A 12,645-nucleotide genomic window follows, 5' to 3' on the forward strand; every position below is an offset into this window, starting at 1 on the left:
TCTTAGTTTTTAAATCAACACAAAAAATGTCAGTCTTTGAGGTTTAAAACATACACTACCAAATTTTAAAAATAATTAAAAAGAATTAATTTTTTTAACATAACAAAAACAAACAAAACTAAAGAAAAAAACTATAACAAAATGTAAACAAACTGGAAAACAGAAATGAATATAACTGATAGGTAATCTTCCAAACAGGAATCAAACATCAAAAATATATACAATATTCTTTGACATTACGCTTATTACATGTTTATGTAGGAATCAAACATAAAAATATATACAATATTATTTGACACTAAAATTAAATGTTCATGTAGTTACACACTCTCTGTACAGCTTCATTGTTTACCATTTAAAAATATTTCTGTAACTTATCATCAAATAATAATAATTTTTTTTGGCAAAAATTCATTGTGAGACTCTTTGTCAACAACCTTTATACAAATTAGAATAATTATCTGTCAGTGCATGACATAATCAGTTGGAAGGTGAATATTTGATTTGCATATTTTTGCAGTTTCTGAAAGAATATGCTATCCATAGCATTTTAATCTGTATTTGAAGTAAATCGGTGATTTTTCAAGAAGTTATAGTCAGATTATATGGGAAAGGTATCCAGCAACTTTTCTCAAATTTCATACTGTTTTAACTTGACTAACTGTAAAAAAATATTTAGAAGTGAAATTAAGCTTTGATATTTCCCGAAGATGTACAAAAAGGGTTGATTTAATCATTTATGACAAGAACTCATTTTTTATAAAAAATTAACCTTCTAACTAAACTTGGCAATATCTCGGTTCAAACCTTTTCACCATCCGACTGATTTTGTCATTCACTGTAAACATTTCAAAAACAAGATTTAGTCATCCATGTCATCGTTTTCATCGTCGTCCTCTTCATCTGTTGTATCATCTACTTCCCCAAATAGATTCACACCCCCGTGTCCTCAATAACGCCAACATTTTGCCCCATCAACTTCAAAATCACCAGATCTTGTTTCTCATACATCCCGAAAACAATCAAAGACCCATTCAGTAGAACATCGCATACGGTGATTCTGGTATCAGGGGTAAACACGGCTAAAATCGAACCCTTTCTCTAAATCCCAATATCGAAATGTCGCCCGCAAAGACGATCGCTCTGTTTCTATTTTCAGAGAACGAATATTTTCGACTTCATTTCGAAGTGGAGACCATCATGGCCACGTATCGGCGTAGAGAACTGCTCGTCATCGGATCCCAACATGGACTTCATTAGGAGATCTTCCGATCACAACCCGTTTTGCATCATCCGTGATGCTAATGCACTGACGTTAGTTTCATTTTTCAACCTCCTTTTGATTTCCCCAGAGGTGCAGTCCCAGAGCGTGACGTAACTGATTTTACTGTCTTCGTCATAGTTGGCTATCACGAGATGACTTCCGTCAAAGGTCAAGGCTGCGGTGTGTAAGAACATCATGGAATATTCTGTCTGAAGAGTCTGGGTGTGTGTTTGAGACTCGATGTCGAAGACGCATAGGTGATGGGCGTAGAAGGACGCAACAATTTTCTTCTGATCCCGACTGACAATAATTGCTCTACCACGTTATCTTTTTCCTTTCTGAGTTCCTCCAGTCGTAACTTCTCCTCTTCATTGTCTTTCTCCTCACGCCGCTTTCTTGCTGACCTGGGGGGAGAGAAGAAAAAAACAAACAAAACAACTAGAGCATTCATATAGCACAGTTTCCAGTAAACAAGCTCAAAGCCCTTTACAAGGGGTACCCAGCGAACAGCAACATTCAACATTTAGGACGAGACATGACGCCTGTTAGACGATATTACATTTTTTTTCCGATAGAGACAACGCTGTCAACGACCAGGTACTCAGCGAGGTGAGAGAATGTGAGTAAAGAGTCTTTTTCAAGAACTCATCTATGCGCCGCTCAAAGCGGGTCTCGAACCTTGGGCCTTCCGGTATCATTATACAAAGTCACTGTAGACGATATCGGGGCTAAAAGAAAAACATACACAAGAAAGAGTAAAACAAATCCCGCAAGTTTGTTTTACAGAACCGATGGAAATTCGAAAATCAATTTATATCTTATATAGTGTGTACAGTCTAAGACCACTTGGTCATGATACCAGGCTAATTTGCCACAATCTGATGATTAATAATAAATATTTATTGTCCTAAAAAAAGTGGCAATTTGTCATTTGGTTACACATTTATAACAATACAATATTGACATAGACACACTCACACAGATGCACACTAGTAACATCGTAGTCATCGATAAAAAAATATTAAAATAACAAACATAAAAACGGCATCAACAACAACAACATCATCATCATCATCATCATCATCATCATCATCATCATCATCATCATCATCATCATCACAACAACCTTCCTAAGGCTATAACGAGATCTAAAAACTAATAACCTATTTACGCCTTAATGCACAACAAAGGGATCAGTTACACCAAAAACTAGAGGTGCCCAAATGAGTCAATAAAATGGAGAGAGAAAGGTAAAGGGAGTAAATCTGACTCACAAATAAGGGAACAACACAAAACAAAAGACGTTTCGGCCTTAGGCCTTTTTCAAGTAAACAATATCAGTTACAGTAAGATATAGTATCTCAACTCTAGACATGAATCAGACTTTTTCACTTCCATCAAATATTCCAGTGGCTAACAGAACATAGTCTATGTACAAATTAACCCTAACCTTGCCAACTGTAGAAAAATCGTCACATTCGTTACGATACAAACGGTATTTTCTTATACAGATTTAGTTTCCTACATCACAAAATGTTAAGAGCAATCTTTATAATATTTACCAAAACTTAGTGTAGTTTTGTAAAAGCTTGTTTTTTCTCAATAAGATGACGTGTCGTATGTAGATACTTATTACTTTTAAATGTGAGTTTAAAAAATTCAATTTGTGTGTTGGGTCGATATTACATTTCAGTAAAAATCTTGAAAACAGTCTGTAAAGAGAGAGTTAAGGGCAGGAAGGAACGCATGGGAAGGAAAATTAAATCATAGAAGGACAAAAGCAAAAGTCTAAGAGACCAGTAAGGTTTAGGGTTAACCCACCCGCCTAGAGTGTTATTCTGTACCTACCTCGATTCTGCTCGTCTGTCCCAAGGTGTCATCATTGCGGATGTCCCTCGTTTAGCACGGCCAGTGACGTCAGTCAGAATAGCCAGCCCTGCCCCTTGTTCCAAACGCTTCCTTTCAAGCTCCTTAAAGCCAGTCTTTATCCTGCTGACCGCGTGGCCGGTCATCAAATTCCAAATGATGAAATGGCTACGATTGTCCGAAGGCCCGAGTAGCATATCATCCTCGAGCAATACATATTCATGAGAAGGGGCGGGGACAATGTAACATCCGGGGAGTCTCCGGACATACTTCTTCAGCTTGAGGTCGTAAACGAGAACAGTCTGGAATACGGGTCTGGAATCATCGCTGACGTTAGAGAATCCTCTGTCCGTGAGGATCACAAGCCGTGTGTTCCGCATGATGAGCGCGTCAGAGCCCTCTGTGAGCCCTCTCTCGATGCGCACGGCCGATTGCAAACATTTTCCCTTGGCGACATTCCAAACGCTGATTGGTCCATTATGAATAGACTTGGCCACCACGTATCTGCAGAGAGAAAAAAAAATATTTTTACTATCAACATCAAAAAAAAAGAACATAAAGCAGTCTTGTAAAGTTATTCTGTGAACGCCATCTTGAATTGGTAATTATTCTCTCCTTACGGGCCTTTTTCAGGAAAACTTGATTGTTGTACACTCAAACCGAGATATGAGTCTACTTTCTTTTTATACATAATTTTTGTGCAGCATGACAAGCTGTACAAATCAGAGGGGTTTTTTTTACCAGAAAATGTGTGATGTACAAACGTTTTTGATTAATATAAATGTCCATTGTATCGCAACGAATGTGACGATTTTCCTGTAGTTGGTAAGGAGAGGGTTAAGTCAGGATAAACCTGGTGGCAAAAAAGTACTTTTTTCAGATTAATTAAATCTCCGATAGTACTTGTAGTAATGATGGTAATGATGATGATGATCTGATGGTGGTGTTTGAAGTATTAGTGGTGGTAGTGATGATGATGTGATGGTAGTGGTGGTGATTGTAGTTGAAGTGGTTGTGATCATGATCCTAATTTGTTGTTTTGGTGTCTTGAATGAATGCATTTTTATAACTAGATGTTTTGAGTTCAATATTAACTCTGAATTTTACGCAAAAGATTCACCCCGACATAATAAACCTGTTTTCTAGCGCAATATAGGGAATGGGATTAGCGGAAGAGTAGCGTCCCTTGATTGGACGTCACCGGTGGAGAAGTTATTTGTAAACAAACCAACTACAAGCCAAGCGCTCCAAATACAAAATTTATTATTCATATTTCTGTACAAACAAAATGGCGTTATGCATTTTTGTACAGAAATATGAATAATAAATTTTGTATTTGGAGCGCTTGGCTTGTAGTTGGTTTGTTTACAAATAACTCTCACCGTGACGTCCAATCAAGGGAGGCTACTCTTCTGCTAATCTCATTCCTATCCACTAAAAGTGTTCAGATTGCTTTACAAGGGGTCCCTAGCCAACAGCAACACTTAACATGTTAGACGAGACATGTCACCTGTTAGGCGATATTATAATTTTTGGAACAGAGACAATGCTGTTAACAGCCAGGTACTCGTTTTACATATGAATACGGTGAGAGTATGTGAGTAAAGAGCCTTTTTCCAAAGACTCAACAATGCGCCGCTTAGAGAAGGGTCTCAAAACCTGGTCCTTCCGATCCGAAGGCGAATGTCATACCACAAGACCATATTATAGCCGCGCTAAACAATCCCAATATAACACCGTTTTCAGGCGTTGGGGAACATATTATCATCATCATCATCATCCAGTATCTCAATCATCTCACCAATGGGAAAACATTGAAGAAAGAAATCAAATCACCTTGGATTGTCAATCATAGGCAAGATGTCACACACCCCGAGCTGTTTCTTCAGTTTAGGAGCGGGTTGATTTACTTTGGTGCTCAAATCCCAAATCCGCAGGAAATTCTCTCCGACTGCTCCGGTCATGCAGAATTTGAAGTCCAGACACGCCCCAATGGTGGACACGCACGGGTGATTGGCAAGGTGTTTGTGTCCTCCGTCTCCAAATTCCAAAGGGCTATATTTGAGTTGTTGTTCATGGCAGAAGCACACACCGCTATAGCGTGACTTCCAACAAGGTTGATGAATAGTTCTTGGATATTGTCGTGCACGCATCCTTTAACACTTCTAATGTAAGTTCCTTTTTTGGCGTCGAACAACTCCAAGACGTGGATCTCATGAAGTGCCATGTATTGCTGCCTGGCGCAGACGATGAAATATTCTCGTGAAATGGCTAAAGCTACGATGGAACTCGATTTATCATGACACTGTAGAGTTTTTACTATTTTTCCATTTTTTGCGTGCTGGACAGACGCCGTGTTTGCGCTGCGGAACGCGTGGAGAACGAGGTCTCCAAAAGACGAGTCTGCAATGAGGATCGAGTTTTCCTTATGAATGCTGTTGTCAGGGATGGCGACATCGCAAAGTTTGCTGAAATCATCCATGCTCCAAGAACGGAACGTATTCGAACCGTCAAACACAGCGACTAGAATCTGTCCTTCAGCAGCAACAGAAATTTTTGCGGGTCAATACAATCTTCTACTGAGAATAACAATTCACCGGATTGAAGACTCCAGACTTGAATTAGAGACCCTGTGACCGTGATAGCCACTGAGTTGTTCTTGGCTGTGCGAATTGCAGAAACACCACGGCTCATTCCTTCTATAGATTTGACAACCTTTCCTGAACGAATGTCCCAAAGTTTCATCGTTTTGTCCTGTGAGGTGGTGAGGGATCTCATTCCATCAGTCGTCATTGTCATGGCTGTGATCGGCTCGGAATGCCCGGATAAAATATCAAAAAGAATTCCTCCCGGTTCCGTCAGACACTCGATGGAAGGAATTAAGGCAGGAACGGATGACGTTTTGGCATCTGCTAACAAAGGATGAATATTTGGGTATTTTCGAGGATCGCCCGGTGCTCTTGGGTTGTCTGTTGTGACTACTTTATGGAGACGTCCAACTAGCTGGGAAGCCAGCTGCCTCGGCTCTTTACTAAGAGCTTTTCCAGAGAGGTGTAAAACATCGGACAACATTCTTATTTCAGGTTCATGGGGCTCAACGCTGAGAATGGCTTGGTATTCTTCTAGTAATGCCCTAAGAGACGTACCGCACAATTTGGCAAGCATCCATTCAAAGTTACACAGACAATGCTTTTTCAGAAGTCCAGTCTGTTGAGAACGCATCAAATGAAAAGGAAGCTCGTTGATTTTGCGTAGATTGAAAACTCTGTCAGAGCCATCTCCTGTAGCTCTTTGGGCTCATAGAAAAGAACTTGATCTGACACAAACCGATCGCTTCCTTTTTCATTTCCTGTAAAAGGTTTTGGGGTCCTCACCCACATCCCCATGAAATATTCAGCGAGTGGTTTGTGATAGGAAGGAGCCTTATCTCGTTGAAGAAGATATCTCTCTTCGGCTGCTTCTGAAATTGGAGAGTGGGCCCAAGAGAGAGTTTTGTAGTTGTCAGCGCGACATTCCGCTAACATATCCCATAAATCCTCAAAGAGTCTGAGCCAGAGCAGAGGTGGAATTCTTCGACAAGGAGGTCTGTGAGTGGCAACGACGTCATCCATGACGGCCTCGTCCAGAGATAAAACATCCTCCATCTCATTGCTGGCAATGCCATTCCTGGAAGCAGAGATGTAGCCAAGGGCTCTTCGTACTAACACTTCTCCGTGGTCCCTTTCAAGACGACCAAACCTTAGCGTGGCTACTTTCTTAACAGTTTCTCCTAGCTTGGCCTGTTCTGGTTTCATGTAAGACGGCCATTTCATTACTTCGTTAAAGGCGAGCTGTTTGGATGAAAGCAATGGAAAACTCTTATTGTAGTTAGACTCTATGATGACAGTGATGATGATGATGATGATGATGATGATGATGATGATTATGATGATGATAATTATATGATGATGATGACGACAACGACGATGGCGATGATGATGATGATGATGAATGATAATTGACGACGACGAAAAAATAATAATGATGGTGATGACAACGATGCAAATTATCAAATATAGATGATGATGATGAGACGACGACGACGATGATAGATAATAATAATAATAATAATAATAATATAATAATAATAATAATAATAATATAATAATAATATATCATCATCATATCACATCATATCATATTAATAATATAATAATAATAATAATAATAATAATAATAATAATAATAATAATAAATAAATAAATAATATAAATAAATAAATAAATAAATAAATAAAAATAAATATCAACAGTCTTACCTTCAAAAACAAGGGATAAGGACATTTCTTGAAGGAATCCACAATAACCTGGTTTTGCAATTCCGTGACTGTTCTATTGGAGGCCTGCATCCAGTGCTGTAGCATCGCCAGGGCGTCCAGCTCTGGCAAAGTGGGCAGCTCCACGATGCAGGCATCTGTTCCAGCCAGTAACTTCTGGGCGCAGGGGAGGCAATCGAACTTCTCGTCAGAGATGGTGGACACGATGAGATAGACATTGGGAGGTAACTCTGGCGGAAGCCATTGTAGTTTTCTGGCGTCGTGTTCATCTGGACGGTTCAAAGGAGAGAGGAAGAAAAAATATATCTTAAAAACGATGTGTACTTATTTACAGGACTGAGAACCCAAATTAGTATAGGCTCATTGTTTTTGTTTTGTTGTTTTTTTTTTTTTGTTTTTTTTTTGGGGGGGGGGATGAAGTGGCCGAGGGGTTAAGGCATCGAACTGTGATCCAGACGGTCCCGGATTTGAGCTTCGCTTCAGGCACTTTCATTTTTTTCCCTTGGGCAAGAATATTAACTCCTAATTTGCTCACTTGGACAACATGGGTGTTCATGTTTGTGGATTATCTATTTTCCTTCATGGAATGCCTAGCGACGGGATCTAATGGTGCCGTGGGACAGGGCTTAAGTTTTTTTTCGTTGTTGTATTGAAATACTCTCAACCGACGTCACTTCTCACCCTTCCAACAAGCATCTAAAATCGGGCATAATTTCTTCATCTCAAACACTTCCACACACACGCACAGCCCATTAATGTATGAATGACTATAATTACCTCGTATATATATGAGTGACTTATATTTTACCTTTTTTTTAGAATAATTTTAAATTTTTGGGAAACAATATAACTATAATTTTTGAAAAAAATATTAGACAATTTTGTTCTGGTGAATGGTTAGGTTTTTTTTTTCAAACAGATGCACGTTAACACAGTAATGACACAGTGCGGCTATGTGGTCTAGTGGTATGACACTCGCTTTCGATCGGAAGGTCTGGGTTCGAGCCTCGCTCGGCGAAAGTTGAGTCCTTGGAAAAGGCTCTTTACTCACTTCTCTCACCTACTCAGGTCTAAATGAGTACCCTGGCCGTTAACTGCGTTGTCTTTGTCCGAAACATTGTAATATCGCCTAACAGGCGGCATGTCCCGTCCTACATGTTAATGTTGCGTTGAGACCCTTGTAAAGGGCTTGAGCACATTTAGTGGATATTGCCCTATATAAAAGCTCAATTTTTTTTAATACACCAGTAATTAATATTCGTCTGCCCATCTGGGGTCATGATAGCTCCACGTTTAGTATTTTATTATTTTTCGAAGCTGTTATATTCACTTTTGTTCACCATGTTTTATTTGCCGCCTCATAACCACCCAACCTCCAAAGATCTTTGGGTAAGAATAGTTAGTAAGCAAGTGAGTAAGTATATAAGCTTGGGTAGGTGCAAGAGTGTGTGAATAACTTTGGTGAGTGCAATTGAGCTATAAGCGTATCATACTGTGCTCTGTTTGGTATGGTAGCTACTTTAAAAGTGTAGGGATGACGTGTATGGTTTAATTTTTTGACAGAATGCATGAATGAGATATTGAATGAATGAATGTGAAGAATGTGATACAAGTTCCAACTCACCATGCCAGAGATTGCTACATTCAAAAATTCGACAAAGATGTATATAAAAATAGAGCATGTACATTTATTGTTTTATTGATATTATTAACATGCTTAAAACATAGTATTGATGTACGGCTATTTTGTGTCAGAAAAAATGTACTAAATAAAGCATGAGATAAAGTAAGGATGAATAGGTATGAATGATAGCAGTTAACGTCACTCAAGCCTTTTGCTATATTGTTTATTATGAACCTGCATAGATAGTTTTTTCAACTAACATTAACCAATATAAAGCTTACACGCTAACAATTTGTTCTGATAACGATATATATTCCGGATGGTAATTTGTGAACCCTGGTCAAGACACTGATATAGTCGGTGTTAGGGTTGAGTGAGTTAAAGATTATGTTCCAACCTACAGCGATCGACGAACGACGTGGAAGAAAACAAAGATCTGTCCTAAGACTCTGAGTACACATCTTCGTTTTCTTCCTTGTCGTTCGTCGATCGTTGTAGGTTGGTAACGTAATCGTTAACTTATTAATGAATGAGTTCAGACTTACCTGAGAGCCGATCAACAGCATCTAGAACAATGACTAATGGATTGTTATACGTGGCGTATCCTATGCGATATGCAAAGTCATTGAAAACTCCCTTGAAGTCCTGAAATGAGTGAGGGAAACTGGTGTAAGCTTCGTTTATTTTTTCATTTTTTGTAAACTACTCACAATTAATTAAATAAATATATAGATGTTTATAAAATATGTAAATAAAATGATTTTCATTTTTTTTTTCAAATGACGATTTTATTGATGGATCATATAGAAGGAACGAAATTGACGTCTTTGTTTTTGTTTTTAGCCAGCTATTTTTATGAGTAGTTGTCACTAAATCTATCAATCAGACTATAAACGTTCATGTTTTTACACAGTTTGTGTGTTCGTACGTTATAGATAGTATGCAGATGACGTCACTCAGGTCTTTGTTATTGTTTTTGACATAGATAGAATGCGCTTGGCCAAGGAGTTCACAACATTGCCATCGGAAGTATAACGGACCAACACACAAACTCTGTGTCACCATGAACTTTTATAGTCAGGTTAATACAGTTTAGTGAGAACAACTCACAAACGCGGATAGCAAAAACAATAACAAAGGCCTGAGTGACGTCATCTGCATACTATCTATATCCAGCTGGCTGATGTGATGAGCATTTTGGCTAAACACATAGCATCAATTACATGCAGTTTCATTCTTTCAGCAAATAACAGGTTACCCTACTCCTAGTCTTTCATGAGTTTTACAACAAAATTGAGTATGGTAGGTTTCGTTGTTGGAATATAAAAAATAATTCCTTACCAGCCATTTTCAGGATTTCCCCCGAAAACTTCACAACCAAATAACACAAAATATATTTTTTATCACTCAATAGCAGTAAGGTTCTTGCGATAAATAATTTCTTTAGCAAAACATGCTCTACAACACAATATTCATTCTCTTTAAATTTTATGATGTAAAAAAGAAATTTGAAGAAGAAAAATGTTGGTTGTATCGTAAATAATTTGACGATTTTCCTATAGTTGGTAAGGAAAGAGTTAAATTTCTCAAAGGCAAAAATGCTTCATTACAACAACTGTGGCAATACTCTTCAACAGTCATAACGTCACTTCCCTCGTAATTACGCATGGTAACTTAGTAACTGACTCTAAACTATCGGAACAATGGCGGACGCCCTTATAACATATTTTTCCGACGAGCATAAAAGCGTATCCAGAGGGAAAAAAAAACATTATAAATCTGATCATGTTTTGACTTTTACACATTCTGATTACAAGACATATGAAAAGTTCTAGCCAGCATGAAGAATAAAAAGTACAGATTTTCTTTGTTAGAACCACGATAGCCGCCGTTGCTGGGTGACGTGATATCAGACTATTGAATCCAATTGACATCAAGAAGTCCCAGGTTTGACTATTTATGACAAGATGAGGGTCATATTAATAAATCGATATTTGAAGAATATAGGTTTCTGGCAAAAATTATAAAGACGTGGGTTTAAAAAAGAATAAAAATCAGATTACGCCAGTAAAATAAAAAGAACTTACCGTGGGAACCTCTGTTGGGTTTTGTCCAAAGATGTGGCAGAGTTGTAGACAGACATCGTGCAGCATGGTGCGTACGTTAGTGGACGCCATAGTGCTGGATATCATGCGTATCAACACGCGGGGCTCTTGGTCGGAGCTGGCAAGAGTAAAAAGACATAAGTTGTAGATAGATTGCAGTTGACGTCACTCAGGCCTTTGTTATTGTTTTTTTTTTTTTTTTTTTTTTTTTTTTTTTTTTTTTTTTTTTTTGGTCATCCGCGTTTATGAGTAATTCTCACTGAACTGTATTATCCGGACTATAAAAGTTTATGGTTACACTGAGTTTTGTGTGTTGGTCCGTTATACTTCCGGATGGCAATGTTGTGAACTTATTAGCCAAGCGCATACTCTCTATAGGGTAAATTTTTTATTGGTTAACTGCTGTACTCTGGAAAGACGTGTATAGACATTTAGGAGTTAGTAATGCATTTATGTCTTTATTGTTTTTGTCGTTGGCTGAAGAAGGGCTTTAAGCCCAAAACGTTCCGTGTTTGGTATTTTGTTCTTTTTTTTGAAGCTGTTCTATTCATTTTTGTTTATTATTTTTTACAGTCCACAGCTAGTATCAGGCTAGTATCACAGAAAAAAAAATGAGAAGCAACTAAATTTTAAAGTCCTGAAAAAGTGCCAGACAAAGTAGAAAGAAAAATACAAGACCCCCCCCCCCCCCCCACCACCAAAAATAAACAACCACACTAAAATAACAGACCTCCTCGACTGCGTCAGGCTACGAGTATTTCACAATCGTTGACATCTCTGTTATCGGATTCGTAAATATGTATGTACGGTTTGAGTTTTACCCTTTAAACCATTTGTTGATCTCCTTGCAGGCTTTGGCAAGAATGGCTGACTTTCCACTTCCGGTTTTCCCGTGCAAGATGAAAGGGCATTTTGATTCCGATTTCACGTAAGTCTTTAGCAGAGTGAGGATTTCTTTCCTTCCTTGGAAGTTTTGACACCTGAAATTTAACACCAAAAAATGTACATTTCAGAAGCGCACAATGAAAATTGATTTAGTTTCAGATAAAATGATTTATTTATTCAGTGGGCCATGATGAACCCCATTTCTATTTCATACAACACATTTCGTCTGTTAGGCGCTCTTTTACTCTGGCATTACCCGCCATTGCTTATATTATATATATAATATATATATATATATATATATATAATATATATATATATATATATATATATATATACATATATATATATAGTCAGGTCCCATTTTCACCAGAGTTGAGTGGGGGGTAATGTGACAAAAGTGGCTTAGAAAGGCCTTAGAAACACTGTGCCGGGGCCAAATTTTCGCAAGCATGTCTTCCATCCGATCACTAACTACGCTCAATGTTGGTTGACTTTATTACAAGACATAACGTGCGCTGATTCACGAACCGTCACGGAATTCAATTCAATTCAGCATTCAGAGCCATTCGGCTCATGAAGCAGG

At 38.2% G+C, this 12,645-nt stretch overlaps 1 pseudogene across 1 annotated transcript in view; it reads right to left on the minus strand.

Annotated features, from left to right (window-relative positions):
* Positions 1-582: 582 nt before the first annotated feature.
* The window catches only part of LOC144977931 (uncharacterized), a 53,586-nt pseudogene continuing 41,523 nt past the window's right edge, over positions 583-12,645 (minus strand). The window contains exons 19-25 of the transcript XR_013646437.1: positions 11,996-12,154; positions 11,157-11,292; positions 9,615-9,714; positions 7,428-7,714; positions 4,967-6,960; positions 3,113-3,634; positions 583-1,668 (exon numbers count right to left, since the gene is read on the minus strand). The product of XR_013646437.1 is annotated as an uncharacterized LOC144977931 (transcript). The remainder of the gene's footprint in view (positions 1,669-3,112; positions 3,635-4,966; positions 6,961-7,427; positions 7,715-9,614; positions 9,715-11,156; positions 11,293-11,995; positions 12,155-12,645) is intronic.

The sequence above is a fragment of the Berghia stephanieae genome, chromosome 8 (genome assembly GCF_034508935.2).
Source record: "Berghia stephanieae isolate SIO BIC M18660-M18661 chromosome 8, UCSD_Bste_1.3, whole genome shotgun sequence".
Taxonomy (NCBI): Eukaryota; Metazoa; Mollusca; class Gastropoda; order Nudibranchia; family Aeolidiidae; genus Berghia; species Berghia stephanieae.